The following is a 6,605-nucleotide window of genomic DNA, read 5'->3' on the forward strand; positions in this document are numbered from 1 at the left end:
GGTCGCAAAGAGTCAAACATGACTGAGTGACTTTCACTTTAATAACTTTAAAAATAAATACTAATAAGATAAATCATATTTTCCTTAGTAGTATTTATAATTTAATACTAATTTCTTTATTTACTTGGGCTCCAAAATTACTGCAGACAGTGACTGCACTCATGAAATTAAAAGACGCTTGCTCCTTGGAAGAAATGCTATGACCAAACTAGAGAGCATATTCAAAAGCAGAGATATTATTTTGCCAAGAAAAGTCCATATAGTCAGAGCTGTGGTTTTTCCAGTATTCTTGTATGGATGTGAGAGCTGGACCATAAAGAAGTCTGAGCTCTGAAGAACTGATGCTTTCAAACTGTGATGTCAGAGAAGAATTCCATCAAACCAGTCAGTCCTAAAGGAAATCAACCCTGAATATTCATTAGAATATGAATTAGATGCTAAAGCTGAAGCTCCAGTACTTTGGCCACTTGATGTGAAGAGTCAACTCAGTGGAAAAGACCCTGATGCTGGGAAAGGGCATCATGAGGCAGGAGAAGGGGATGATAGAGGACGAGACTGTTGGATGGCATCACCAACTCAGTGGACATGAGTTTGAGCAGACTCCGGGAGGTGGTGAAGGACAGGGAAGACTGGTGTTCATGGAGTCGCAAAGAGTCAGACATGACCGAGCGAATGAATAACAACAATAAGGAAATTCAGTTTTTTAATGGAAAGCATCCATTAGCACAACTACGTTTGTAATGCGTTCGAGTATCTTGCTTAGTAACCTTATTGTCTCCCTTACTAAAAGCCTATCATTTTTTAGTTATAGTTGACTTTCTGCCTCAATTTTTAAGAGATATTAAAAATCTACCTTCCATTTTGACAGATTAATTTTGCTAACTTCCAACTTTTAGAGTTTCAGGAGTTTTCATTAAAGTGAACTGTTATTAGAGATTTGTTAAAATAATTTAGTCAGCATCTCTTTTTATTACTATGGGCTCAGTTTCCAAAAGGCCTCTAAACTATATCTGCAAAGTACGATAGCCTTCTCAACAGACAAAATTGCTTATTTTCTACATAATGGTTAATTTCAACCACAGTAATATGAGAACTTATCTGAGATTTTAGAAGAGTTTGCCAACTTATTAAATCCAAATGAATCTTTTTCTTATTATTCACGAGCTGATAGCTATGTAAAACCATAGTTTGATGTCAAAGAGGCAGACTATTTAATTTATTCTTTCGTTTTACTTGCTCACTAAATCTAGACTAGCTTCCATACACAGACTAACTAGACCAGGATTTCCAAATGCAAATGCCTACCAGTGTCAGGGAAGTTGTGAATTTATGAGGAAAGCAGAACTACCCTGCACAGTAAGAGGATATGACCCATTCAGGGCAGGCAGGTGCCACTCACCCATCAGCCAACTTTTTCTAGGAGAGAGTATTGACCAGATGAAATCAGAGCTTTTGGTTCATCAAAAGAAGCCAGAAATTTGGATTTATATTAATATATCCTTTAGCAACAAATATTAAAAAAAAAAACTCTTGAGAATTAAGTCACACAAATAAAAAATGTTTGTTCCCCTTATTTTGTTGGGGCATCCCAGCTACCATTTTGTTATTTCTGGAGTAGGAAATCCCTATATGAAGTGAAATTCTATCTGCACCTGCTTCTTTAAAGGTATAAACCATAGTGTTTAAGTGTAATTATACTATCTGAAAGAAACATTAATAATCACCGTTATATGCAGTTTATAAAATCAGAAAAGATTTAATCTAAAACTAACAGAAATGAAACACAAAATGGCTCAGTTTTGATGATGGAGATGAAGGAGAGAGCCTGGTTAAGAAAACTACAATGGGTTATAAGATGAGAAAGCCCAGATGCAGATTAAACAATGGTCAGGGATTTTTTTTTTTTTTAATGCAACTAAAATAGATGCACTTGAGAAGCTATGAAGTTCTAGAGGTTCTTCAACAGTCCCAGGAAACAGGGATGAAGCTGCAAAAGCTTTATCGGTTTATCAAAGTTGGAAGAGGCCAGCTCTGTTTTAAACAACTACTTCTATTGGCAACTTAGTGTAATAAACCCCTAATCAATCAATCAACTAAGTACAGTATATGGGGAAAGTTACTAACTTTTCCTGTCATTTACCATGTTACAATTAAATGTTATGCAAAGCACTGAAACATTTAAGAATCATATTATTAAACCGCCATCAAATCTTGGCAACCAAGACACAGCAAGGAATCAAAGCAAAAGAGGAATTGTAATAGAATAGCAGCTGGTCTTTTTTGCAAGCCAATTTGTTTATAAGTGTTGGGTAGCAAGCTAGAAAGTTCTTATAGAATTCAAAAGAGGGCCAAGTACTGAGGCAAGGGCACTGCCAGGTTCTAAATTATATATCCCAAGTACCAGGAGGCCAAAACACCTCACACTTTAATTACCTCTACTCTGACCACATTCACTCTTTGTTACTTTTGATAATGTACAATGTTCTCATTCTCCTTCATTACCATAAGTTGGCTTGTACCATAGCTAATGGTCTACACCTGAACAACTGGAGGACAGGAAATGGTTATGCTATTATCACTAACTTATCTAGCAGGGTCCTGATAGAAAGTACCAGCTTCATAAACTCTGATGTGAATCTGATGGATGGTGGTGTTTCCCTAGTGCTTCCTGGTAGCTTCTTCTTCTCTGGCTATACCCAGTGAACATTTGGCTACCTTCTTATCTGGCTCTGCTGCCGGCTTTATCAAGAACAATCTCTCACTTCTCCCATCAGAATCTGCCATCCAGAAAGTATTTACAAAGTTTGCATTTCACAGTACCTTTATGCGAGCTCCAAGTTTGTGTCTTGGTATTGAAAATGGTCTTTTTAAAAACTAGCTTTTTCTTCACATTTCACAAATTATTCCTGATGCAAGATCCTCCCAATTTCTTATAAAACCTGAAAATTATCCAAATGTAGTCAACAACCTTCCTTAGAGTTTATGGTGATAAAGACTTGAACTCTGTCGCTTCTGAAGTTCCTGGGATTGCAAATTCCTGCCTCTTCAGGATTACTATTTAATTCTCTCTTATGGCATCATTTGGTCCTTAATAGGTATTGACTCTTCTTTCTGGCAGTTCAAAGACACCTTCATCCTTATAGCAATAGACAAGGTTTAATTTCCTTTCTTTCTGATAGAAGAGCTGCCAAGAGAAATGGCACTGCTAAAAAGTGAACCTGATTCAATTCTCCATTTAGCTGGTGAATCCACGTGCTTAAGAGGGCATCCTGAATGTCTATCAGGGATCTCAGGAGAACACAGAATCTACCTTATTTGAACAGGCCCTTGACAAAAGAGACCAGTGCTTCTCAAACTTTGGTGTGCATATGAATTACCTGGGGATCTGGTTAAATACCCATTCTGAGTCAGGCATTTCTAAACACCTCCCAGATGCTACTGCTACTGCTGGTCCACACAGACACTATTCTGAGTACCAATGATCCAGACAAGATGTCTTTTGAACTCTTCCTCTGACACTTTTTTCAGTTTTCCTTTTCTCCAAAGCACCCAGCAAATGGCTACATCTACTCTTGGCCACACTACAACAACCCACCCAAGCCTGCCTCGCAGGTACTGGCCCACCTCAGTTCCTCATTACTTTTTGTGTAATTCCTATCGGGACCTGTCCTCAGCAGGTTGCAACACTGCAAAAGAAAGCTAGTCAACTGACTCACATGAAATAGTCATAGCTGCTTTCTGAGCTATGCTTCATTTTATGAATCTCTCCCTTGGTCTAAGGGCAGTGAGAGGAAGATTCTAGAGCAAGGGTAAGGGCTTTCTCTGGACTCCTTAAATCTCAACCCAGTGAAGCTACCTAAATTCACCTGTGCCAGTTGATTCACTTCTCTCTTCAATGTTATTACTACACTAGAAATCTCCATTATCTGGCACCTCTCAAGTTCACCTGCCTAGAGTGACTCTGATTCTCCTTTTTGTCTCCTAACCCCCACGTGGAGATGCTGTGACAGCTAACTCAGAACTGAGACTGTTAAAAATGTTGAAGTGATTCTGAAATGCTATCAGACTTGGCAATATTACAGGGATGAATCAGACACAGAAGTATGTTTAACTTTGAGTTGAAATGAGAATGTCTTTATCGAAATTCCATTAAACCTGGCACTTTTCAGAGAGTTCTCCGACAGGAACAAAATTCAAACACAGTGTCTGCAAGCCTGCCAAGTTCTCCGTATCTGAATAACCTTCAATTTAGGGCTGGCCTGTATCACTGACTTCAGAAAATTACCTGTCATTCCAGTTTTGCTTCTTGTGTAATTTAGGTTTTGTTATAGTCAAGTTCAAGTATCATTTACAACATAACATTAAGATTCCTTTATGGTCATTATGTTAACCTCCATAAGCATACATGCCCATAGATGGGAAAGAGAAGAGATTTTAAATTTGAAAAATTTTAAATATTTCATGATCAACTGCTCATGTACCAATAAAGAAGAACCACCAGCCCTCAATTTTCGATGTATTTGTCCCTGAAAAATGTTTTTAAGCAGAGTCGAAGGTTGGGACATTGGTAAGCTGAATGAATGTGCCCTATCTCTTTCATAGATTAGCCATCAATAGAAATAGAAAGGAGAGGTCAAGTCAACAAGAGGTGAACCATAACATTAGGCTATGAAAAATAAGAGGATTACCAGGATGGGAATCAGAGACAGGAAGATATTTGTCTAGGATTTCCTCCATAACCCACAGCATGATTCTGATTACGCCTTTTATATTTGCTTCTTTAAACAAAGAGTATCCCGATTGTCCTAACAATGTTTTCAACAATTACTTAGAAAAGCACTGCCTTACTTTCCTAATTAGGCATTAGGCAAACAAAAATAGGATCTGATTTTACAGTATTGACAGAATGAACTCAGCCACAACCCAGAGTCAGCAGAGCAGAGTATTGACAGACACAGACAAAGAGCCTCCTCTCCTGAACCCTGAAAGGTACATTAAGTGTTTCTTAGCATTTCTTATTTTGGAACTCACCATTTCCTTTGAGTACAAAAATGGTTAACACTAAAAATCTGCCTGAAAGAGCATACACTGTGCAAGACAGACCAATGTGAGTGTCCTCCAGTAATTGGGAATATGTCTAAAGCAGAACAGTCTAAAAAGCGTGATATGCTTAGGACTTCCCTGGTGGTCCAGTGGTTAAGACTTCACCTTCCAGTGTAGAGAGGAGGGGGGTGGGTTTGATCCTTGATCAAGGAGATAAGCCTCATGACCAGAAAAAAAAAAAGAAAAGAAAACAGAAGCAATATTGTAACAAATTACATAAAGGCTTTTTAAAAAATTGTCCACATTAAAAAAAAAAAAAAACTGCTATGCTCAATCTCACAAAATTTCTGTCACCTATGTGACTTGGATTTATCAAGAAAACTCCCAGCTAACTTCTAGGCTCTGGCTTAGAAGGAATGAGCAGGAAATCATTAGTTATGAAGCACAGAAAGCAAGCACGTGCTGGGAAGTTATACAAATCCGACTAACTCTTAAATTTCAGATTTAAAGCTATAATCCTGGGATAGTCTCTTAATCCCTTCCACCAGCAGCCTGGGTAGGGTATGAACAAAAGGAACAATGGATTCAACACAGGTTGTAAACCTATTGTGATGGATTTCTCAGCAGCCTTGGAGGCTAGAGAGATAATTCAATGGTAGAAGATTCTCGAAGCCTGTACCTGTCTGCACCTTTTTCCACCTACCAGCTGGAAAAAGTAATCCCAGAGTCATCAGCAAGCTCTGCCTTTTGCTTTATATGAATTGTCTGCAGGTGCTCACTTATAATGCTTAATAAGTATCTGTGAGGTGTCTGTCATGTGCACGGTCTGGTCAGACAGAAACAGATGTATAGCAAGGTCCTTCCCCGTTATGCCCTAGTTTCCTTTATCTCTAACACCATTCAACCCCTTGGCCTTCTGAAAATCCTTAGTGAGCTTCTGTTAAAAAGGCACACAGCCTAGAACTGAGAATGGGAACATTTCAATAGATTAAAAGGACAGGAGCCAACAGATTCACTTATGAATTAAAAAGAAAAAAATGGAAGAAAGAATCATACACAGAAGTTGGTTTAGTGAGTTTGGAAACTAATCAAGCTACCATCAGTATTATCTAGATTTTAAAGACTTGGCATTTTCAGAAATTGCCATCTCTTAATTATATGATGCCCAAAGCTTTCCTTTCTGAAAATTACTAAGTCATGAAATAAAAGATGTTCTATATGTAATAAATGAAAATATGTACTTCTTTAATTTTGCACTAACATGAAATCTGATTTCTTCTGTTTAGAAACACACTTACCAAAATGCAGTTTTATAAATATTACCCAAAATATATTACTTTATGTCATTTCATCAGACAGTGGGCCTAGAGTAAAATGGCAGAAGTATTTTATCTGCTTTGTTCATCAAAGGCCATTATATACCCAAGGCAAGCAATTATTTGCCAGACTAAACTATTAAACTATCTTATGACTCAGAATCAACTGTCAACAGTAAAATGCAAATATTTTAGAAAGTTTGATTGCATAAGACTAGCTCACAAATGAGAAGTTCAAAGTATATT

Source organism: Cervus canadensis, chromosome 7, assembly GCF_019320065.1.
Source record: "Cervus canadensis isolate Bull #8, Minnesota chromosome 7, ASM1932006v1, whole genome shotgun sequence".
Lineage (NCBI taxonomy): Eukaryota > Metazoa > Chordata > Mammalia > Artiodactyla > Cervidae > Cervus > Cervus canadensis.